Below are 25,386 nucleotides of genomic sequence, written 5' to 3'. Positions count from 1 at the left end.
GGAGGAAGGGACCCTTGGAAAATCCCGTGGAGACAGAGGCAGCCCCTCCTCTCTGGCTCTGCTAGGCCAGCTGCTGGACCCTGCTCTATACAGTGTAGCTCCTCTTTACTACCCTAGAAGCTGCTCCTGGGCTGGGAGGAAGGTTCAGATTTCCTGAAAAAAAAAGAAGAAGGTGCCTCTCAGACATGTATAGGGGACATGTGACTATGGGAAGTCACTAGCCCCTGGGAGAAGAGGACAGTCAGTGAAGTGGGATGGGAGATTGAGTCTGAGTGGGTTGAGAGTTCAGGAGGAGGAAGCAATAAGGAGAGGCCTAGAGATCCTAACTGAGCAGAGGCACTTGGTCTGCATGTAAAACCTGGCGAATTTTACACAGCAATATGGATTTCTGGTTTCTCTTGAAAATTTGAGAGAGCTGCCTGCATTCCTCCAAAGCAGAAATCAGCAGGGGTGAGTCCTTGAAATGACCCATGTGCTCTCCAGTTTGCCACAGTTGCCTCCACTCTCTATTGCATCACATACCTGGCTGATTTCAGCATTTATACAACTGGCTGGAGCCTTGAAGGCACTGACTTTGCCATCCCTGGTATTACTCCTTCTGACAGCTCACTGTGTATGTAGGGACCACAGATGACAGACATGGGGAGAGCACAAGCAGAGAAATGGGGGGCACTAGATTGGAACCCAAACACCAGCTTCCTGCCCAGTGACCTCCCTTACTCTTTAATAGATGCTGGACCATGTAGCATCTGACCTTGAAGCCCATGGGGGCCAGGCAAGGGCAGAGGGAAGCCAGACAAAGATTGGAAGGAGGATCAAGCCTCCTGGCTACTCATGGTGCCCTGGGAGGCAGGAGGAGCCCTGTCAGCAGTTACGCCCATGCTCAAAACAAGCAGACAGACAGCCTGGGCAGAATGCCATGAGTACACCAGGAAGGCCTCCACTGGTCCGCCTCACTGCCCAAGATCTCCCCATGAGTACTTACTTCTCTTGGTAAAGCACTGACCTCTTGGATTTCTCCCTCAGCATCCCAGTGCCCCTCAGGGAGAGCTCATGCTTTTTGGGTCTGAACAAGTGTTTCAGGCATGAGAAGATCTCAGGGGCCCGGGCAGTGGTGATAGGGGAACATCTGGAAAGAATTCTTAGGCCTTTAGTTTGACTGGGGGTCGCAGGCCAACTCTTCCTTAACCACTGACGCCAGCTGTGTTTATAGCTCTAGGATACAGTGATGTTCTAACTGAACAAAAATTCTGAAGCTTTGAGCCTAGAAGGACCGACATGGGAAGGTCAGACCACATTGTAAGCTAGGGACCTGTAGGGGAGATAAGACCCCAGATTCCCAGGTCCTATGCTGGGCCTTCTCCTTCACCATGTGCCTTTTCTGGCAGGTATCCTGCTGGGAGAGGGCAAGAGTCTTGGCCTCTGCCAGAGCAAGTGGCCAGTGGCTAGATGAGGATGGTCGTCTTCATGTGCTCCACTCCCACTGGCCAGTCATGTGACCTCAAGTCCCATCATTGCTTGGAGCCTTGGCCTCCTTGGCTATCACATGGACCCAAGGAAACCTGCCTCCCAGAGCTACCACATTAGAACCAGAGTGTGGAGAACCAGGATCCGAGTGAGTGCACCATGGGCTGTTTTTTTCCTGTGTTGCCCATGATCATTGTCAGGGTGAATAATTATTGATTTTAAAAAAAAATATATCTTTATTGATTTCAGAGAGAGGAAAGGAGAGGGAGAGACAGAGATAGAAACATCAATGATGAGAGTCATTGATCGAGCCCACAACCCGGGCATATGCCCTGACCGGGAATCGAACCCCGACTGCCTGGATTCTAGGTCGATGCTCAACCACTGAGCCACACCCGGCTGGGCAATTATTGATTTTTTAAAAATTTTTTTTGCTAAGCCCAACCCTCTGGCTGCTGAGATAAGCCTGTGAGTCATACCAGGCCTCCACCCACTCCACCCAAATCCCTACCCTTAGGGACCATTTGGCCAAGGCCCATAACCAGATGGGAAGGTGTGAGCAGTCCAGATCCCTCAGACTGGTCACTGGATCTTCTCTGGAAGTCTGGCTTAGGGCCCTGATGCCAACAGTCCCTTTCCAAGAGGGCAACTGCTGCATGAGGATCAAGGCAGGGATGAGGTGGAAAGAACTTTTGTATTTTGGAATCCTGGATCCTGGCTTGGGTACTTACTAGTTCTGTAACTTTGGGCAAGTCACAGAAATGCTCTGAGCCTTAGTAACCTCATCTGTAAAATGGGGATAATCTTTCACCTAGCTCACAGGACTAAGCAATAATTAAATGATGCAAAACACACACAGACACACACTCTGAACACATTTGCCAGATATAGGGTAAGCACTAGATAAAAATAACCTTCTTTAACCTTCCTCCTTCCTCTCTTCCAGGACCTTAGACAAATGTCTTATGCTCAGTGCCTTCTTCAATTACTCGCCAGAGTCAGGACAGTCTGTGGTCAGGATCAGGACTTGGTATATGACTAGCGCTTGGTCTATGACCAGGGTCAGGGCTTAAGGTGTGACCAAGTCTCAGTCTGGGGCCAGGTCAAGGCTCTCAGGCTTATCCAAGAATACCAAAGATCCTTTGAATATGACTAACTGGCCCTGATCTGTGCCCTGCTTCTCCCACCCAGGCCTGGGCCAAGCATGCCCCATGTGCACAGGGGGAGCAGGCAGTCACAGAAGTAGCTACCAACTGACAACTTAGCCATCCAGCCTTTGGCCAGTGGTGAGAACCCTACAGGCTGTCTCCTGGCTGGCCCCTTCCCCACACCCTCACTGCTAGGGCGCCCGCACCTGTCAGGGTCACTGCCTTGCTGGTCCCTGCTGTGTTTTGACTGGCAGGTCTCTCTGTGCCAGGATGGGAGGCAGGTATTGGGCACTGCTCAGGGACCAGGACCTTCAGCCAGGCCCAGACCAGTTAAGGGAGATCCCAGTCCCGAGCACTGGCCCAACATATCTGGGTGTGGAATCTGTCTTGGGTGGTGACCTATTGCCTCTAAAGTACTAAGACTGTTTCCCAAGTCAGAGCACAAAACAAGTAAGCAAGCCTGGAGCAGCATGGAGGCCAGACCTCACATCCTGACCATGGGAAGACTGAAATTCAGAGAGGGGCAGAGACTGGCCTGAGGTCACACAGGGAGTCAGGGCCAGTGGGCCAGATTCTGGGTTTTCCTGATTTCATTCTGGCTTCTCTCTACTGTGTGAGGCTTTCTTCTGATAGGTCTCACATGCCCACTATGAGTGTTGTGAAGGACCCCCCCTCACCTCCATGTCACCCTTTACCTGTCAGCATCTCCCCCGTTTGGCTCCACCATCTCCACAGCCCTTTGAGGCAGGTCCCCAGGTGAAGATTGCTCAAGCATTGAGAGGTGAAGTAACTTTTTCAAAGTCACAAAGAAATAAATGGGATCAGGTTCATCCATTCATCTGTTTATTCATCCATTCAGTATTTGTTGACAGCTTCTTATGCTCCAGATACTGTGTTGAATAGTAGGGATGGGGTGGTGAGCAAAACAGACCTGGTGGCTGCTTATGAGACTAGTGGGGCACAAAGGGGGAGGCACTGAGGAAGAGTAAGCCAATAATCATCTAAAAGCACACAAAATATGTGAAACTGTAATGAGGATTTAGCATGGTCTGGGAAGTTTGGGAGGGCTTTCTTGAGGAGGTGATGACTAAGCTGAAATCCAATAAGGGGAGGGGAGGGAAGAATGTTCTGGGGGAGGGAGTGTGCAATGGACCTGAGGTGGGAGGGAACAGGGTCTGCTCAGAGAGAGATGTCTGGAGTGGCTGGAGCAAAGAGAGGGATGTGGAGGGGAGGGAGTCATGTTGAGGGGCCATCAAAGACCCACCCATGTTGGTACTGGAATCCTCTTTACCCTGGGAGCAATGAGAAGCCATTGGAGGGTTCAAAGGAAGTTCCTTTGGTAGTATGTTACCACAGTATCAAGTAGTAACCTGCCTTTGAAGGGAGAGAAATGACACAGCTTGGTGATGGATTGGATGGGGGTGAGAAAATGTGGCTACTGATACCACATATGGAGGGGGATGAGAGCATGTGGAGAGTATAGAGAAGGAAGAGCAACAGAGGGTTGAAACCTGGAGCAGGTCAACATTTAATGCCAAATAGAAGAGATAAAGTGGTGCACAGAGAGGAAAATAAGAGAGAAGGCATTTTGGAAGCAAGGAAAAGAAAGGGCTTCAAGTAGAATTAGTGATCATGAGGGGCTAATGCCACAGAGAAATCACAAAAGGTGAGATGACTGTTGGATGTAGGGCCAGGCATGACGGTCACTGGTGACTTTAAAGAATGCTGTTTCAATGGAGAAGTGGGGTCAGATTGGAAGCAGGCCCATGGCTCAGATGGAAAGAGGCAGAACCTCAAGATGAGCCAAGTGGGGCTGTTGGCCTGGGACAGTTCCACTGGAGGATGCGCCTTATTACTAGATTGGAACCTGCATGGTGGTGAAGCTGCCACATACCAAAGTAGGGAGGCTCCGTCTTCCGACCTGAGCCCTCTCCAGCTCCCTACTAGTGGGCTAAATGAATGAACAGCTCTGACTCTTGAGCTTCAACGCCATCTCCATCCCCCACCCCCATGGGCGTGACTGCTGGGGTTGCAACAAACCCAGAGAGGATGACAGAACTGGCAGACACAGAAATCCCCAGTGTCCCACCTCCAATCTGAGATGAGACAACGTGGGATGGCAGAGCGCAGGGAACTAAGCCGGGAGACCAAGCTGAGGGTAATGGAAAACACAGGCAACAGAAAGATGAGGAAAAAGTATTTTGAAAGAATATGAAATTATATATATTTAATATATATTTAAGATACTATTTACTGTTTAATATATAAAATATATGTAACATATATTCTAAGCAACAAAATATTCATCACGAGAAAAATAAAACTGAAACGACTAAGCAGTGCTCCTTGTATGCCTTATTACTATGCATTTGGAATCAGACAAACGGCGACCTCATGTTCTTTCCAGGGCGTCTGAGGACCTTGGTCCTCCCTCTGGGGTTCCTGCTGGGGCTGGGGGCTCGCACTGAAGGCCCCTTTCAGGTCCCACCAGCTGGGCCTCCCTTCTCAGAAGCCCTCCCTCCGCTTCACTTGCATCTCATTAGCACCCTGGGCGGGCCGTCGTCTGTCGCCGAGAGGCCCTGCCCCCTCCCGGGTGGAGCTGGGTGCGGCGTTGCGCGCCCCCTGCCCCCACACCCTACGGCTCGCGCGTTTCCAACGGAGCGTTCCCATGGCAACCGGGCGGCCTCGCGGGTCGTGACGCCGGCGGAGGAGAGGCTCGGCCGCCCGGCTCCCGCCCGCCGCGGGGCTGGATTGGTGACAGGCAGGGCCTGCATCTCCCGAGATGCTGGGCGATAATTGGTTTATGGAAATAGCTGAGCGGAGAAGGCGAGCTCCCTGCCAAGCCCGCCCTCTGCCACCTGCCCTTCCTCGCCGCAGAAACGGAGCTGGGGAGGAGAGGGGAGCAAGCCCCGGAGCTGGGCGGTTAGAGGTGGGGCTTTTGAGACAAGCAAGTGTTTCACCTGTTGGTCTCCAGCCCACTGTCCATCCTCTTTTCACTCTGTGGGGGTGTGGTAGTTGTTGTTATAGAAACCTGGTGTTCGCCTCAGTTGCTCCTTGGCCCCTAAGTTTGTGCTCAGGCCTACGCTGGGTGCATTGTTGGGGAAATAGAGAAGCGACCTGGGGCCTGTCCTGGGGAGCTCTAGTTTGGGGAACAGAGGAGCAGCACATAACTTTATTTATATAAAGTGCATCTGACTAGTGTTGACAGTGCTATGGGGCTCCAGAGAAGGGAGAGCTCAACTCTGGTGGCTGTCTGGAGGAGGAGGCATCCTGAGCAAGGAAGGCTTTGAAGGTAGGATTTCAGCAGGCTGGGGAGAGGGCTGGGGCAGGCACTCTCCAAAAGGAAATGTGGAGAAAAGACTTTGACGGCCTTCTGAGAGAAGTGAGGTCCACGAGGTGGGCAGCAGATACAGCATGGCAGGCCTCAAGGGATACCAGGCTGTGAGAAGTGTGTACCCTGCCTGCAGCTAGCTGGAGGGGCTATGAGGTGGGGTATTAAAGGACAAGAACTAGGGAAGTCCCCTGATAGAAATGACCAGAAAGTAGTGGGGGCCAAGGAGGAGGATGGTGATGAGTACCTTACCCCAGGATTGGGCATAGTAGTATGGGGCACCCAGAGTCTGGGAGAGGCAAGCCCCTGGTCTTCTCCTTCTGAGCCTAGCCCAGGCCTCTAAATCCAGGGGCCCTGCCCCTTGAAGTCAGGTTATGGCCAAGCCCTGCCCAGCAAACTGTGGGATCAAGGAGTGGCCCTTCCCTCCCTCCATAGCCCCGGTGAGCAGCTTCCATGCAGCAGGAAGATGCCAGGCTTCTTACATTTGCAGAGCTCCCCTGTGTGATGCACACTTGGTGTTCCCTCTGGGTATCACAGTCCCAGCCCCAACCTTTGGGTGCTCATATTCCAAATATCCATACACTGGTTTCTGCTCCAGTGGACACCAGGCCCCTACCACTCTCAGCAGCTACTTACACTACCACATAGGGCCACGGCTCAGAGCCATCTTTGCAGTCAGGGAGGTTGGTGGCTCCATGGAGAGTGACTGTGATAATCTCCTTATTAGAAGGAGACAGGTGGCTGATGACAGCTTCCATAGTCTGGGTGGTGTTTTGGGGGTCCTCTGGGCTCTTGGCGACCTGTGGAGAGAGCCAGAGCTGAGTGGCCTCTTCTGGTGTGGTTACCTCCCCTTACTGCCTCCCTGTAACTCTAGTCCTCTCATAGGTCCTCTCCAAGTAGCTGTTTCCCTCTGTCACTCCCTTACCCAGTCTGGAACTACAGGCCCCAAAGGGGCAGTCGTCTTTGACTTCATTTTCTCCCTACCTCTGCCCCACAACCCACATCTCTCCCAGTTTCTCTCCTGCCTCTCCCCCAGTCCTGGAGAATCAGATAGGCCACCTCACCTTTCAAATCCAGTCCCATCTCTAAACCCTTATTTTTGTAGGTACCCTTGCCTGTAATTCCCAAATCCCTCCTGCTTTTGAGGTCCTAGTGATTAGCCGTCTTCTGTCTCTCCTGTAATTGCACCCCAGTTCACCTCAGGGTCCCCCTGTGCACAGTACTTTACAGTTTACAAAGCTTATCCATGGAGCCACCCAGTGCATTAAAGGAGATGAATGATTTGTCTGTCCAAGATGCCTCATCCATCTTCAACCCAGAGAACCCTGTGGACCAGGAAGGAGAGTGGTACCTGCCCACACATGGCCTCCTGGGCTGGTTGCCCCAAACAAACTCATATGCAGGGGCTCAAGAACTCAATAGTTTGTGGATTCATGGCCCAAAGGACCATGGTGATGAGAGCTACTAAGAGGAGACAGAAGCTGCAGCTTGGGGCAGTCAGGGAAGGCAGCTGGGAAGAATAGGCCTTAAAGGGTTGGGAGAACCCTGCATGGGTAAAGCAGGGAAGACAAGCTGGAAAGCAGAACACTGGAGCTGAGGCAACAGAGTGGGAAGGGGCAGGAGCATCCTGAGGTCCAGGGCAGGCTCAAGATGTCTCTGGAGGCTTCAGAGAGTCGGGGGCAGAGCTGGGTGTTTTTTGGTGAGTAATCAAGAAAGCAATTAAGAATCAAGTAAAACACTAGGGTGGGGAGGGTGTGGACAAGAGACTGCTATGACTTGGGGTACCTTGGTCCTCCTTCTGCACTGAACCACTGACTCTCTCCCAGTGCCTGCAATTGACATTGACACAATTGACCCAGATTAACCTGGCAGGAGGCCACCTTCTCCCTTCCTCGGTCCTGCTGATTGACACCAGCTGATGTAGGGGCTATGGAGGGGCCCTCCTCGCTCTGGGAGAGGAGCAGTAGACCTTTTCAGGTTGGAGATGAGGCCTTAGGAGGCCACTGGGAGCTGACCCTCTCATCTGGAAAGCTCAGCTTATTAAAGCCTGCATTTCAGAGCAGGCCCCGGTAGGGTGAGGGAGTCCTCAGGATGGAAAGGGTCTGTGGAGACCATTGAGAACAATGATCTATTACATAGAGGGGAGACAGAGGACCTGGTCCTAGGTGGGCTTTGTGCTGGTGACAGCCCCGGCAGGGTGGGTACTCTGGCTCAATCCCGATAAATGTCAGGAAAACTAAGTTTAAACCCCAAACCAGCCATGCTGAGAGTCATTTTCCCCAACTGGACAATAAGGGCCTGGAACCCACCCGCTTCCTAAGTGATGTCCCAGGTTCCCCACACACAGCCTGTTTCCATCTTGAGCCTGGGGGTCCTAGGCACAGTGGCTCCTGGAAGCCTCTGGGCAGAGGGAAGAGGAAGAGCTGTTATTTCATTCAGTTCTCACAATAGTGGTATGGGGTAACCACAAATATGAGCCCCTTGTTATTCCAATCTATCAGCATGCCCTGCCAGCCCTACTTCAAACCATGTCTAGAATCTGACTCCTCACTGTCTCCACTTAAAGCATTCGGGTCCAAAACAATGGATTTCTGCATTTGATTTTTAACTGCTTTCTTGTTTCCTTCTGGCTCTTTTCTGCCCTGTCCCACCTCACAGAGCAGCCAGAATAAACCTTTACAAATTTCAAGCAGACCATATAACTCCCCTGTTCAAATCCTGCAGTAGCTCCTTGTTTCACTCAGAGCCTGAATACAGTAAGGACCTGGGTGCTCTGGCCCAGGAAACCCACCTCACCGCATCCCTAGACCCCTTGCCCACTCACTTAAGCCGCACTAGCCTCCTAGTGGTTTCTTCAACACGCCAAGCTGACTGCTGTCTCACAGCCCTTTCCCTGGCTGTCCCTCTGCGTGGCCTGCTCTTCCCTACATGTCCCTTCCTGTGGCTTGCTCCCTCATTTCCTGCAGGTCTGATTCATTATCCAAAAGGCCTTCCTGGTATAGGCTGGTGTCCTTGCCTAACAAGATGACTAATTAGGAGGTGAGAATCTCACCCCCAGTCCCAGAAGTGCCAGCCCTACAAAGAGATCACTCCCCTTCTTCTGACTGATGGAGGGCACCCCCCACCTCAGAACCCAGCAGGCCCTATGACCATCTGCAGGGGTGTTGAGTACCCCTCCTCCTCTCAACTATTCCTCTTACAGGCCAGGGTGGGAGAAGGGGGAGGGAGGTCAGCAGAAGGAACCCCTGCCAGGTGGAGCGGGTAGGAGAAGAAATAGTCACAAAGCCACCTCCTCCCCCTCATAGTCTGAGATGCTGCCTTTCCAAGGTTCCACCCTCGCTGCTGCCCCATAGCCACCTCCCCTACTCCCCAGTAGGTTTGCTCTTCTGGTTTGGTGGTGTCGGAACAAGACTAGCAGCCTGGGGATCCAGAGACCTAAGCTTTAGCCCAGCTCTGCCCCCAACTCTGCATGACCTCTCTGAGCCTTCATTTTCCCATCTGGCCAATGGGTAAATCTGGAATGATTTGTAATACAGTCTTCCTAGTAATTAGCCTAAGCTTCCTGCAGTGAGGTCAGGAGAGGCAACTAATATCCCTCCCATCCCCAGGTTCCCAGGAGCAGCCTACGATGGTGGCCCCAGCACCCTCATTGCTGTGAGGGCACAGGGCCTGTTGCAAGCTCCCTGTGGCCCCAGACATGAGGGCCCAGCTGAATGGCAGTTGCCTAAGACTCTTACTGACTACCTGGCAGCCCAACCAGGCATCTTGCAGACCAGATCATGAGTTGTGCCCCTCTCTGTCCTCTCCATCCTCTGCTTCCTCTGTCCTCCCATGTAGGACAGCCTTTTGGGAAGTAGAGCTTGCAGGGGTTTGGGAAAGAACTGCTTGTGCTTCACTTTTGGGCATGATAGCTACCAAGCTGGTGCCTCCTTGTGAGGCCTGCAGGCACATGCCCACTGGACAGTCTGAGCCCAGGGCCAAGGAGGCCTGGGGCCAGTTGGGAGGCCACAAGGGGGGTCGGTGGGTCAACATTTCTGCCTTCCCCTGCATCAAGACCAATGTCTTCTCCCCATCCTCACTCTCCCGGGCCTACATTAGAGAAATTATCAGGGAAAAGAAAATGCAGGTGCTGAGTTACATATGGGGGAGCAAAGTAAGCTGTGGGTGATGGTGACATCCCCCTCAGCCTCAGGTCCCACAGACCCACCTGTGGGGTGAGATGAATGAACTCTGGGGAATTCCCTTTCTTGAATATAGTTCCTATAGCCTGACAGCAGAGCTGGGTACTTACCATTGGCTTACTTTCCATTGATTAGTCCACCCAGCACTGCTGGGGTGCAGACTCAGTGGGCAGCATTTACAGATAGGGGTTTGGTCAGCATACAAAGCAGCTCTCTCAGCTCCTCCACCAAAGCCTGGTACACAGCAAGCTCAGAAGTTGCTAATTCCAATACCTTACCTCAAGACAGTTAGCCTCACCCTCAATAAGCCAAGATTAACCAGCAAATGTCCTGAGGGACCTGGAATACCTATTTTGGGATGTATGTGCTGTGGGGAGGAGACAAGGGTGGGAGTAGGAAGATTGGACTAGCAGCGAGGTGTCCATTGCTTTAGCTTCCAGGGCTGGGGCTTAAATTGGTCCTGGTGGGGAGACAGATTCCTCTATCCCTCCAGACCCTGTCCCTTGCTCCAGCAATCTGGGAGACAAGGAAGCTCAGTTCCACCTCCAGAAGGGTCCTACATCTGAAAGCCAAGGGCCAGAGGATGGTGTGCTGAGCTGGCAGGCATGGGGTCTGGCTGCCTGTGATCAGTAATTTGGGCAACTTATTAGACTCCAGGGGCCTAAGTCTCCTCAGTTGTATCGCAAGGGCTTTGAGTTAAAAATGGTCCCTCATGGCCCTAGACTGTTTGGGTCAGTGGCTAGAGCGTGGGCCTGCGGACTGAAGGGTCTCAGGTTTGATTTCAGCCTAAGAGTATGTACCTTGGTTGCAAGCTTGATCTCAGGGCCCTGTCAGGAGGCAACCAATTGATGTGTCTCTCTCATATTGGTGTCTCTCTCTCTCTCTCTCTCTCTCTCTCCCCCCCTCCCTCCCTTCCACACTCTCTGAAAAGCAATGGAAAAAATATCCTCAGGTGAGGATTAAAATATATATATATAGTCCCTCATGTTCCTTCTAGTTTCAACCTCTAAAGTTGCCTAGGAGTCATGGTGGCCACGATGGCTTTTTCATAGCTGAGGAAACAGGCACAGGGACATGGGACAGAAAGCACTTGCACTAGCACCAAGGCACACAGGTGAGCTAGGGGGGCAGACTGGAGGAAGTGGGACCAGGGCCTGTCTGCCTCCACCCTCTGCTGTCCCTGCTCTGCGCTCACCAGCCTTCTTTGGATGTAACCTGCTTTCTCTGGGCTGCAATGTAAACATATATCCTTAGGCTCATAGCCCAAGTAGCCAGTACTCACTGGTACTGGCAAGAAGTTGTGGCCTTTGGAGCAGGAGAGGCTTTTTAAAAGATGACACAAAAGTCAGAAATAAAGAGAAGGATTGATAGATTTGATAACTAAAAAATCTATACCAACTTCTACAATGGTCCAAAATTCACCATAAAACAAAGAAAAGACAAACAGGAGAAAATATTTGCAATTTATATAAATGTATGAATATCCCTAATACACAAAGAACTCTGAATCCATAAGCATCAACACAATAAAGAGACATGAATGGAGGATTCACCAAAGAAGAACTATGAAAATGTAATACTATATACACATTATGAACATCCTTACAGGAGATTCTGTTTCTCAAAGCTGTGCATCAAATAAACCCAGCTCCTCCTCAGGGCACTCTTCCTCCCATGCACATTTCCTGGATCCCCCCCATCCAGCTTGGGTGGGCATGTGGCAATGAGCTTCAGGAGCCAGTTGGCAGCTCAGGGCTCTCAGGTCAGGTCAGCCCTGGTGCCTGGTGCCCAGTGTACAAGAAGGAGGCTTAAAGGGGGAGGGTGGAGTCAAAAAGAGCCAGCTGTGGGTAGAGAACATCAGGAACCACAACACCAAAGTCAAGGGTAATAGAGTATAAACCACATTGAGGCCTGGGCACCCCTAGCTATTTGGTTTAACTGCAAAGAGGATGTTCCCAAGTTAGCAAGTACCTGTGTGTCCTTGGTCTTAGCTCTTTCTACCATCCATGTTGTAAGTGACACAGGCGAGGGCATGGGCTCAGCTTTGCCAGTTAGCAGAAGGTAGGGAGCCCTGACATGGAACGATTTTCCTTTCCTTGCACTGAGACTCTAGTCTAGGCAGGGTCGTGCTGCTCTCTCCAGCTATTTATTAAGCACCTGCTATGTGTGAGGCACTATTCTGAGCACTGGGGATACAGCAGTGACAGAAATAGACAAAAATCCTTCTTTCCAGCCATTAGAGCCTGTGTGTCCTGGGGTGGGGACTGGGCCAGAGCTGGGAGGGTGTGGCATAGTGGATTGTGGGCACTGCCAGGGAAGCAGCTTGGGAAACCCCTGGAAAATCTTTGGAGGGTGATAGTGAGCCAGCTCCTTGGGCCCTCTGAGCCTCTGTGACTCCAGCAACAAAAAGGCAGAAACTTCTTTCCAGGTTGTGGAGGGTGAGACAGCCAGTTCAAGCTACATCTCACTCTGCGTAATGGGGAGACAGGCAGAAATCACCAGGTAAGGGTAGTAGGATTTGATAACACAGAGCAAGCCGCCTTTCAGATCCCACGTGGCACAAGAGTATAGGACACCTAACGTGGGAGAGCCACAGAGATCACTTCAGTCCCCATTTCATAGCTGTGGAAATGGAGACAGAGAAAGTAAGTTTCTGTTATGATTTAGGAACAAACACACCAGGGACTTGGAAGAAAAGATGAGTTCATGTGGTGCATGGCCCATGCCCCCAGGGCTCACCTTTTCCTTTTTCCGGCCCATCTTCTTGGGGGCAGCAGTGTTTGGCCTTGTTTAACAATCTCAGAGACCAGGACCTGGTGTTGGTGGGGGATCAGGCATCAGTCTTGCCTGGGCACCTTCTAATCTTTGGGGTGGTGAACAGTGTGGAGCGTCAGTGTGGTCTTGGGGGTGCCATACACCAGCCTTGGGGCTTGAATGGGGAAAGGAAAGGGGGAGCAGGGGTGGTGGGGGCAGGAGTACGGAGCTTTCTCAGTAGCCAGATATATTGTGAGTGAAGATGCAGTGGGGAATCTGGGCCATGGCAGCTGGCTGGGAGTTAACAGCTGGTTAATTGGCTCCTGCCACCCCCGGGTAGGTAAAGCCACGGGTGGCCCTATTTCTGCTTAGATGTGGAAAAGCAGTGAGCTTTTCCACACAGCTGAGTCACCTGGGCAACGCTGTATGATGTCATAGGGCAAGGCAGAAGTCACACAGGCACCTGTCCAGGTGCAGTGGGGGACTCAGGAGCCATTCTCCTTATTCCTGGAGCTGTGTCCTGCCTGCTCTCTGGAATTCAGGCTTCATCCTTCCTGGTCTGGATACCCCAACCAGATCATCAGTCAAGATTCACCAACCACCTTGAGTGCCCAGCCCCATGCTGGTCACACTGCAGGAGAGGAGGAGAAGCTGCCCCCAAGGAAGTTGCAAGTTGATTGGTAAAACAGCTATTTCTTTTAAGGAATCTGCAGCCATCCTGCCTCTTTGGGCATCTATAGCCTTTTATTTGTTTAATAATAAAAAACACAAAGTTCCAGATAATGGTTTCCTCTTGGAGTGTGGGTGGGAAGGTGGGGGAGAGAACTGGGAATAAGTAAATCTGTTGTTGTAATGTCTCTTAGATTGGATGGTAAATTAATGGGTGTTCATTGCATTATTGAAAATATAACTATCTAAAGGACCGTGTATGGGTCAACATGATTCTAGGGCGTGGGCCAAGGATTATGACTAGTCCAGTTCTGAGCTCCACAAGAAATTATTACAAAGATAACCCTTTTTATCTTTGGCACTACGATATGCCAGGTATGGTCCTAAGTGCTTCTATGTGTCGTGAGGTGGCAGGATAAGGATGACTGGCCCTTGGCCTGGAGGGGGGTCTGTTCCATGGGGGATGAGGTCTGAACTAAACCTCAAAGGATGATCAGGAATCCTGGGCTAGCAAAGGTGAGATTTGGGGTACTGGGTGGGGTTCAGAGGTGTCTGGGAGAACCCTGTGCCTGCCTCATTCTTCTGTCAGCTGTTTTAGGCCCCATGTTGAGGCTTCTTCCATCTTCTTTGGTTTGGGGACAAAGAGCAGGTTCACCCTGGCAGCAGGAGGGAGGAGGCACCCAGCATCTCCCTCCACCCCTCTACTCCAGAGAGAGAGAGGCAGGGAGGAAGTAGTTCTCCCCAATTTAGAGACAGAAAAACTAAAGCCTCACCTTTGTTAGAACAGGACTTGCTGAAGTCACCCAGACACTTGGGGATGGAAGCTAGGAGGCCTACTCTCAGTTTTCCCCCCTTTCAGGCCTGCCAAGAGTGGTGCCCCTGGCTCCTGGGCCAACACTGTCACAATCCAGCACACACAGAGAGGGTCTCCGTGGATGGCTCTTCCCCAGTCTCCTAAGAGTGGCCCCCCCTTCCTCTCAATTGTGAAGGCTGCAGCAGCAGGTTGGGGGTGAGAGGACCAGTGCTGCCCCAGTTCCTGCAGGAGCCATTCATGCCCAGTTCAGAGCCAGCAGCAGAACTGGGAGAGGCCAGCACGGCACCTAGGGAGCATACTTGAAGAAGGCACTGGCTCTCAGGGCTATGCCAACCCTCCTGCCACTACACCTCCTTAAACTCTGTGCCCTAGCTATCTTGCCTGCCTCACTGTGGCTCCTGACCTGCCCTGCCCTCCTCCCAGCTCCTAAGCAACCTCCCTAGGGCCACTCTTGGGCTCTGGGCTCTCATGCAGCTTCCTTACCTAGCATCTGAGCTTTCTGCTACTGCAGCCCCCAGCCTGTTGGCCTTCCGGCCTGGAAAGAAGAGAATACAGGGGGCTGGTTCCAGGCGGTCTGGCTCCAGAGTGCTAGTGGGCCCTGCACACTCAGCAGTCACTGGAAGGGGGGGCCTTCCTACCACCTCACTTGCTTGCTGTCCAGCTCTCTGGACCATGGACCCCTAGGACACTCACCCCTGTGCTGCACTAACCCCCACCCCCCCAATTGCTTCCTCCGCACCAGTGAGAGGGCCGGCAGCCTGGGGGCTGCACGTGGCTTTCCTACGTAACTACACTGAGAACCCCAGCTACTCTACCTGCCTCATTCTCCTTTCCCAGGAGAATGAGGAGCTCTGCCTCCCGCAACCAAAAGTCCAGAGGAAACCTGCTCCCCTGTCCAGGGGCTGGCCCCAAGCTTTAATGACTCAGGGAGATTGCAGGGTTGAGGGGGAACAGGGATTGGTCTCACTAGTAGGTAACCCTGCCTCTCCCCCAACCCCCTCCCTCAGGAGAAAGCACTTGGAGCTGCATCATTTGGCTGGGGCAGGGATTAAACACAACCATTAGACAGCCCACAGCTGAGGGGAACTTTGCAAGCTGCCTGGATCTGAGGCTGCCTGGATCTTGAGGCTGCTTTCTCCCTGGCTTTGTGCTGGGCTGGGCAGGCCTGTGGGGTCTGGCTTCTGGGGAGGCAGCCCTTTGGCCTAACTCTATGCAGCAAGTTTCAGAGAAATCTGTCTCCCAGAGCATACAAGCCCAGCCTTCCTTCCCCCTTAGTCTGTCCCAGGCCCTGTAACCATGACACTCCCCCCACTATCCATCCCCTCTCCTACTCTTATACACACACACACACTTCCCCATACTTTCCATTTCATTTGGGCAGCTGAATTGGGAAAGGGAAGGGATGAATGAGGTAGGAAAATGTGATTTTATAGCAAATGGCAGCTCACAGCTATGTGATCTTGGTTCAAAATACTAGCCCTCTCTGAGCTTTGGTTTCCTTATACAATGGGGAAATCAGCACTGCTCTGAGGACTGAATGAGAAAAGGCAGGTAAAGAAGGCACTTAGTGCTGATATTCAGTTAAGTGCTCCAAAAATGCTCGCTTTTTCCTGCTAAGCAACCTTGGACTTGTCAGGTTCTCCACAGCAGAAATGGTCCAAAGAAGCAAACAACATGTGCAGGGTCAGTCTGTACATCTCCACCCAGCTCAAACCACACCAGATATCCCAGCTCCTCTCTCCCTCTTCCCCAGACCCACTCTGTTCCCGGCTTACAGGCTCATTGACACAGCCACACCTTTCTCCGGGCAGTTGCCTCGCCATAAATGTCTCCTTTCCTACCTAAATCTAATTTGTCCTTAGGATCCAGCTCAAGACACTTCATCCAGAAGCCTTCCTGACCCCCTTTGTCTCCTGTACTGATCAACCCTCTTTTTCCATGGTGACACGGGCTTGTGTTTGTGCTACTGAATATACTCCGAAAAGACAACAAATCTGAGGCAGGGCGTGGGACCTGGCCAAGTCCCTGCCCCTCCCCTGATTTTTGACAGTTGTTAACTGAGACAGTTGTCTTAGGGGGTCTCTATGCTCCCAATGCCATTTCCCTTCAGCCTCAGTGGTGTATACAGCAGGTGCTTACTTGTTGGCTGAAGGATGGCAGACTCCAAGGAGGTCCTCAACTCTGATGACAGCAGTGAGTGCACAGTCTGCCTGGCCAGGACCTTTGGAGATGCTCTGACTTCACATCAGCTATGAAGCTCCACCTGGAAGTTTCTAGTGAGATCTGGGGACCTGGCTCTGCCTTGTGCTTCAATTATGGTTTCCACTGGGCCCCCCAGTTCACACTCTACTTCTTAAGGCAAGGCTGAGTTTGAGCTGAAGTCATTGCTGCCAGAGCTCTCCTTGAGGCTGTAGGGGGCACTCAAAGTCCCTATCTCTGTGGTTCTGCTTCTCCCATCTGTCCTCCTTCCTGTCCTGAGTTCCTCCCATACCAAAACAGCAGCCAAGGACTGCCCGGCTGCTTCCCCTGAGAGAGTTCAAATTCGTGAGCAGTGAGTGTGGCTGGAGGGTAGAGCTGTCTCCTCTCACCTACCGTGCTGGGCGTCTTCCATTTGTACTGCAGATCATTCTCCCTCGGCTCCACCCTGCTCTGGGCCCCTGGAGACTGACCACAGCTGACATCAGTGGGTTCTAGTTGGGCTGAGTTTACAGGAGGGCCAGCAGGAATCTAGGGGGCTCCACCCTAGCTGGTTCTCAGAGTTGGCTGGTCCCTCTACTACCCAAGGCTACCCTGCCTGGCAGGCAGCACTTTCCATGCAGTGGCCCCTGGGCTTGTGGTCATCATGCCTCCTCATGCCTGTTCAGGCCTAGGGGTGGTGAAAGTCCCTTTCACTAGCCCCCAAGGCACTGCACTCTTCCTCTTGTTTTTCCTAAACCTCAGCTTTGCAGTCTCTCTGTTTAACTTCCCTCAATGACCAAATTTGAATGCCTTCTTCTTCCTACCAGGCTCCTGACTGTATGAGCCCCTCCCTGTGGGCCTGAGCTCTCACTTGATATCCTGGTAGGCCACCATCATCATTGCCACCAGCACCTTCACACCCCACTAGCATTTAGTGAGCACTTACTATGTGCCAGGCTTTGCACCCAGACTTTTACCTGCAGTCTCATTTAATCCTCTCATTCCCGCTCCCCAAGAGTTATTGTTCATCTCCTTTAAGATGAAGAAGAAACAGATCTTCTGAGCAATGAAGGGACTTGCCCAAGCTTTGAAGCAGCAGAGTTGGGATTTGAAGCAGCAGAGTTGGGATTTGAATCCACATCTGCTGGCTCCAAAGCCTGTGATCACAACCACCAAAGCATACTGCCTTTTTCTTTAATTCCAGGGGAAGGAGTCACATCATTCCTTCTTTACTCCTGAAACTGGGGCAACATGGAAAAGGTCAAGTGCTGAGATGAAGGCCCCTGGCCTTTTGAATGAAGCTCTATGACAGTGCAGCACACAGACACTAGCATCAGTGGAGAGGGAAGTGGAGTACCCTGGAGGTGCAGATGGCACTGCTGGGCCAGGCTCCTTTAAGCCAGGGCAGAAGCCAGGGTGTCTAGAGGCTATTTTATTCTGCACAAATGGGTGGTGAGTTTTTGGTGGGGTCGCGGCACCCTGGGGCTATGACTGAGATCCCGAATGGGAGCTTGTTTCCATTTCCACTAAGCCTCTCAGATGCAGGCTGCCCACAGGCTGAGTGGGACAAGACAAGATCCTGGAGGCACTTGGGAGGGTGGGGACTACCCCTCTGACCTTCCTTTAGTCCCTTATCATGCAGAGGTAATCTGATCAGATCCTGGGCTACATGCATGTGCCTCTTTGTTTTGTCATTCGTACTTGATAGTCCCAACCCTGTCCCTGCACCTAGTTCTTGTGACTCCCTGGGAATAACCAGTCTGGCACGGCACCACCATGTTGGGTAGCAAAAAGGCGTGATCTCTTGAAATCCACTAGGCCCGGCTTTAACCCTGGCTCTGTCAGGCCTCTCAGAGAACATCTGGGCAAGTTCCTTGACCCTTTGGGCCTCAATTCCTCATCTGCAAAGCAGCGAGGATAATCCTACCTGGAGGGGCATGGGGATCAGGTGAGAAAACAGGTACCTGGCACGTGACAGGCAGCACCAAAATGAGCTCCCCACCTTTATGTCAGTGTGTGCCAATCTGGAGCCCCTATGGCTCAGCTTTGCTATGGGAGACTTGTGGAGACTATTAATGGACACACTGTTCTTGTTGGCTGACAGCATGTGCATTTATTTGCTCAGCAGGTACATTCATTGATTGCCATGTTGAAGGAGTCCTCTCAGTATTAGGTAACCAGAGCTCTCATTTGTGGCAGCCCAGGTCCTATCATCATGTCATGAGTCACTTTGCTAAAGACGCAACGTGGCTTTTGGTAGTTTTTCTTTTGCAAAATAGATAACATTAACAAGGGACCGACTAGAGGGATAAGTAATGAAAGCCACCTGCCCTTTCCTCCATGGGGGGCGGTGGTGGTAGAAGCAGCACCCTACCAAGGTGGAGTGGGGAGGTCCACTCAGGGCAGAGAGATCTGGGCAGACAGTAGGCTCAACCAGTTCCCTCACCTCTACTCTTCCAACCCACAAATCTGACCAAGTCCATCCTCTGCTTCAGTAAACATTCCAATAGGGCCCCACTGTTCTCAGAAGACTCCTGTAGGCCTCATGATTTGCTTACCCAGTCCCTTCAGCCTTTTCATAACAATCCCTGCCTCACACCCACTCTCCTGCCACACTCCATGCCTGCGGTCCCCTGGACAGCTCTTGTCTCTCTATCCTCTGGCCTTCACATATGCTGTTCCATCTGCATGGACTGTCCTTTCTCTGCAAGGCTGAATAATCCATGGTACTTCTTCAAGACACAAATGGAGCAACCGGTAAATCTTTCCTGAAAACTTCTCCCACTGCCCACCCACTCAGAAGCATCAGGTCCAGCCCCTGGGCTTCCCTTGCCCTGGCTCATGACCAGTCACTGACTTTTCTGGGAGAGAAAAGTTTGTCCGTCTCCTCCAGGCAGGGCTGTTGCCTAGCACAGAGTCCGTGTAAGGTGGGTGCTCACTGAGTGAGTGGGGTATGACACATCAGATGCCTTTCTCCTGGATAAAGACCCAGATGCCCCCACTTCAGCCTGGGACAGTGACACCTGCTGCTCAAATATCCTTCCCTCCTTCAGAGTCCAAGACATCACTGGCCTTCTCCCTACTTCTAAAGCATGAATAGTTGGTGTGTGCTCCTCATGATAGCAGCTAACAAGCACTTGTTATGTGCAGATACTATTGTGTGCATTTTACATATGTTAACTCAGTTCTCACAACCACATATGAGATACGTACTATTGCAGTCCCCATTTTATAAATGAGGAAAAAAAGGCACAACCAGGAGCAGAAGAGCCAAGCTTTGGACCCAGGCCATTCAGCTGCAGAACCTGCCTTTGTAATCTCAGCCCTCTCCCTTACTGATGTCTCTTACGGGGAGTTTTGGGGTGGGGGAGACAGCCCAGAGTACCCCATCTCCCAGACAGGGCTTCAGGGCTGGCTCTGCAGCTGGAAGGAGCCAGCAGGTCCCAGGAGCTCCAGTTACAGGAAACTGCTCATTCAGGCTTGGATTCCTGATCTCCTCCCTCGGATTCCTTGCTCAGCTATACCCCTTGCCCATACTGCCCGCCCTCGTCTCTACCAGGGAGCAGAGCCCCTAGCCCTAATCTCATTTGAGGCCATGAAATCTCATTTGCAGCGTATTAATGCAACACTGAGCTGGCCTGGTCCTGCCTGTTTCCTGGAGAAGAGGAGCCTGGAAAGCAATCCTGTGGGGAGGCATCTCCCAGAACACCTGCTGGCAAAAAGCAATTATGCTTTAAGAGGAAGATTAAAATAATACCCACCGCTCCCTCCATGCCCACCCTGAGGACCTCAGCTCTCCTGCTCCCCCCCAAACTGTGATTCAAGGGCCAGGCTTCCTGCTGGGGTGAAGGTTGGAGGCAGGCTCAGTCCTCTCTCTCTCCCAGGTGTGCCCCCATGGCCTGGCCCCTCACCGCCCTTTACCTCCCCTGAGTGCTGTACTCTCTCAAGCCTCTGGGCCTTTGCCTAAGCTGTTATCTCTGCCTAGAATGCAAGCATCCAAACCTTGTCTATCTGGCAAGCTGCCATCCACCCAGCATAATGATCATAGCTAATATTTTGTGAGTGTTAGGATATTCTTTAAATTTACTACACATTTAATTCAATGATCCAGTCAGGGCAGTACTGTCATCATCCCTGTTTTATAGATGAAGAAAGGAGGCACCGGGAGGCTAAGTTCCATAGTCGGGAGGTGGCAGAGCAGGGATGTCACCCTTTTGCCCAGGGTAGGCCCAGCTGCTTCCCCTCTTACATCCAATGACTGCAATGTCTCACCGTGCTGTCTGTCTTCCTGAGAGCTCTGAGAGGCCAGGCCTGGCAGAGTCTGGGCTTAACAAACACTTCTTTTGCAGAACAATCACTACACCCCATCCTGCAAGGCTAAGTATGGGTGTAGATGTGTGCCCCACTGCCACCTCCACACTGGCTGTATTCTGGAAGTCTTTGGAATACCCTCTTCCAGGAAGGGCTCCTGGACTACAAGTCAGGCTAGGATATTATTTAATCCTCACAACTATGCTGCAAAGTAGGCATCATTATCCCCATTTTATAAAGGAGAAAACAGAGGGTCAGAGAAGTGAAGTGACTTGCTCAAGAACACCTGGTATAAGGCAGAGCAGGGATCTGAATTCAAACCAAAGTCCGTGTTTATTCACTGCACCTTCTTGGCAGTAACTCACTCTTACTCCTCAGGGTGGGCAAGGGCTTAATTCTGGGGTTATTTATGTAACTTTTTTTTTCTCAGTGTCAGCCAACTCCACTGGGCCAGAGGGTTTGCCTGGGGACCCTGAGCCATTGACAACCCCAACTCCATCCCCAGTCCTGCTTCCAAACCACCCATGACAATGAGCACTGGTTGTTAAGGTTGGCTTCACATTGAGTAATCTGTCTTGGCTGGACTTGGTGTGATATGGGGCCACGAAGCAGAGATCTGTTCCCCCACACAGCTTCCCCATGATCCTGTCACATTGCCTAGAAAGCCTATTAAAATATGAGTTTCCCTGGGAGACTGCTGCTAGTCATTCCCACCTCTGTGTTGACTACCTTATCAGAAAAACCAAAATATATGGTGGAGACCTCTATTCCAGCCTGGCTTTGCTGTTGACTCTGGGGGAAGCTGTTCACCTCCTCTAGGGGCTTATTTCCTGCTTTCAGAAAACAGATATCATCAAGGCTTCCCTGACCACTCACCTCCCAAGACACATATGATGCTCCAATGGGCTCTGTATGTTCCCCCTTTGCCAGCCTGGCTCAGGGCAAATAGGGGAAGGCAGAGGGTTCAGAGCTGTGGAGCTGGTACCTACCCTCCATTCCCTTGGCATCCCCTGCAACTCCCCATCCCACAGACATTCTTTCTGTATGTCATTCTTTCTCCCTGCTGCTGTCCCCTCACACACCTCCCCATTCTTGCTTTCATACCATTTTCACACTCTCCTCTCCACCTGAAAACCTCTCTCCTCAGTCTCTACTGGAACCCTACCCGTTCCTTCAGGCAGGAATCAGGTGTCCCCCTGACATTCGTGAGGTGGGTTTTAATGAACTGAGTAATTTCTCAGCCTCTTGCTTAGCTGAACCTCTCAACCTCCCTGTCAGTAGACACTGCTCTGCCCATTGTACAGATGAGGAACTTGAGGCCCAGGGAAGTAAGTGATTTGCTTCAAGTTATACAGCTTGTATGCAACTGTGAAATGGTGTCCTAAACCAGGGTCTTTTGAACTGGTTTCTCTATAGCCAACTAAGTCCTTGAGAATCACCCAGCTCATGCCTCCCCAGCCCTCACAGTCAGCTTGGAAAGTCGTTGTCTTCCAAATCCTACTTCCTCTTCCCACCCAGCCTGGCAGCACCCCAATTGCTACCTGGTTTAGTGCTAAGGAAGTGGATGGATAGATGGATGGATGACCACCCTGAGCTGATGGAGGTTGGATCATGGGACCCCACGGCAGGCTGTCTGATCCAGGTGGAGGAATGTCCTCCACTTATCCTCCATCTATCCTAGCCCAGGCACTCTGCAGAACCAATCCAGGATCCAGGCTTGGGTGGCTGACTGGGCACTGTCAGCCTTCCTTCCCTGCTGCCTACTCCTGTCTGCCCTTAGAGTTTTATTAAAGATCAATGATCAGAGATTGATTTTGCATTTGTTTTGCATTGGTTTTTAATTTTATCTCATACATCACACATGCCAAGTCCCTGAAGCCTTTTCTGATAGAGGCTGCACTTGGAGGGTTTATACAGGAATGAAACCAGGAGGCCAGGAGGGTCCCAGGGCGGTGGGAGCCTGTGTGGGGAGGATGTATGCCCCATATGTGTCCATCAGTGAGTCGATGTGAATCTATCTTTGTGATGGGGGGGGGTTCTGTATGTCTAGGATGTGGTAGGTATGTGTATAACCACATGTGTGTCTGTGCAGCCTGTGAGGGTGGCTGTGTTCTGGAGTGTCCGTTGGGGCACATCCACTTTCCAGGGGTATAAGTGAGGAAAAAAAGAGGGAGATGACTTAAAAGGTCACAAAAATTGGGCCCTTCCGCCCCTTATCCCTCCTTTAACTGTGAAGGTAATTTCTAGATATGAGAAGGCCACTGCAGTTCCCTCCCCTGGAGTTCATCAGGTGCTCATTGGTGCTGGGCCTGGGCTGGCTAGGAGGACCATAGATACAGGCATTCCCTTTCTCCCCATCTCCCTCACCACGCACGTCGCACAGTCACACATTCACACACACAGGGACTCCAAGAAGTGTGAGTGGGGTGGGGAAGGCAGCCTGGGAGGGACAGCAGGGCCATCTGGCGTGCTCCATTACAACAATCTGCTAGCAGAGCCTCTTCCCAGACTAACATCCAGGCTGAGCCAGCCCCAGCCACCCCCCCCCACCCCCCCCCCCCACCCCCCGCAACCTGAGTGTGGCCCCTGAGCCCCAGAGACAATGGGGCTCAAAATTCTAAACAGCCCTCCCCTGGGAGGCCTGCTAAGCAAGAAGGAAAATATATTTTCTAGATGCAGAAACTGACCAGACCCATCTGCTTTGCCCAGTGTAGACATCCCAACTCATTACTAGAGTGGCAAGCATTAGTAAACACTTCCTGCAGGGCAGGCTACTCTAAGCTGGCTCATCTCATCCTCCTGGCAATAGAGGACACAGGGATTGCTTTCCCCCATGCTACAGATGGGAAAATAGAAGCTGATGGAAGTTACCTAGCCTGCACAAGGTCACACAGCTGCAAAGTGCCAGAGACTGATCTGAACCCAGATCCACCTGACCCCAGAGCACCTGCTTCTCCTGGTAAGCTGGCTGAACTCCAAAGCTCTCTTATCCCTCACCTCCCGAGCTCCAGGCACTTGCCCTAAAAGGACTCCAAAGGCATATATGTAGCCGACTTAGAAATGAGGCAGGGCGGGGATGAGAGAACAGCTTGGACAGGGATACAAATATGGGAAGCCCCAACTTATATATTTTCAGGTCTTATCCATTATGCCCAGAGACTCGGTCTGAGGCCTCCTTCAGAGGCCCCAGCGAGCAGAAAGTCTTTCAATGCCATAAAGGAGGAAGAGGGGACAGCAGGAGGCCAGCAGGGTAATTGTGGTATATTTAGGGATGGCTTTTCTCTTCCTGAGGGGGCTGGCCCTGCCCCCCACCAGCAAGCCCTGCCTCTCCAGCCAGCCTCAGCCCTCCTCCATGATGTCAGGTCCACACCCCTCCAAGAGTGGGTGACAGTGCCTTTGTTCCCCTGAAATAAAAGAAAATCGAGCTTCCAAGAGAAACCTCAGGTAGCTTTTAATGGGGCTCAGGTGCCTGGGGCAGAGTGTGTTTAAGCTGGAGGCAGTTGTCACAGGAGCAGAACTGGGGAGCCACTCACAGTCCTCCTGTCCCCCATTTGCCCCCATGATTGAGTTTACTCAAAGAAAAGGCTCTTCAAAATAGCAGCAAAGGAGAAAATCAATGAAAATTGATAGAAAAATGTAAAGCAGCTGTCCACCAGTTCTGTGTGTGTGTGCGTGTGTTTTGTTAGGCACAGCAAAAGCACGCTGCCTCGACCTAGGCCGACCTGCGCTGGGCTGGAGGCCAAGAGGGTGGCGGGACGATGGCGGGGCTGGTGGGGGAGGGAGGGGCTGGGAGTTGCTCCCTGGCCTGTGCTTAGTGGAGGGGCACTGGTGGCTGGGGGAGGGGCGGCGGCCGACATTTTCATTCAGTTAGGAGAGAGATTAATATATTCAATCCGCTCGGTAATTGAGGGAACAATTGGAGTGTTTTTCTAAAGCCCATAAAACTGCCTCATTGGCAAGGAGGAGCTGACCCGTTCACATCCTCTGCATTTGCTGAAGCACAGGAAAGGAGGAAGGGGTGTGTGTGTGAACACTGGGTCCCAAAGCAGAGGGATTGGGGCATCAGCCTAGGAGGGGGCTAGCAGTCCTGCTCTAACCTGTTCTCACCTTTCCCACCTCTCACCACTTTGTTGGTAGCACTGCCTTCCACAGCCTCCTTTATCCTACCTGTGAAATGGGTCAGGGCATTCCCTTCTGCCAGGAGAGGGGAGGGAGCAGCAGAAGAGGAGGCGATACAAGACTGGAAGCAGATACTCACAAAGAAAGTCAGTCACTAAGGTGAAGGGGCCTGAGCAAAGAGGTGCCCAGCTCCCCCAGCCAGTCAAGCCTCCCCCCCGCCGTGAACCAGGAAAGTAAAGTAACAAAATCCACTTTGTATGCCTTTCCCTGCTTGCACCAGTCCAGTCTCCAGGGCAATAGAAATCATGTATGCAATAGGAAACAATAAAAGACATAATGAATTTAAAAGCTGAGTGAAGAGGGGAGAGGAGGGAAGACCTGGAATGAATGGGTTGGCCCCAAGGAAGGATGCCT

The sequence above is a fragment of the Miniopterus schreibersii genome, assembly GCF_964146895.1.
Source record: "Miniopterus schreibersii genome assembly, chromosome: 1".
Taxonomy (NCBI): domain Eukaryota; kingdom Metazoa; phylum Chordata; class Mammalia; order Chiroptera; family Miniopteridae; genus Miniopterus; species Miniopterus schreibersii.
This window is presented reverse-complemented; position numbering follows the sequence as displayed.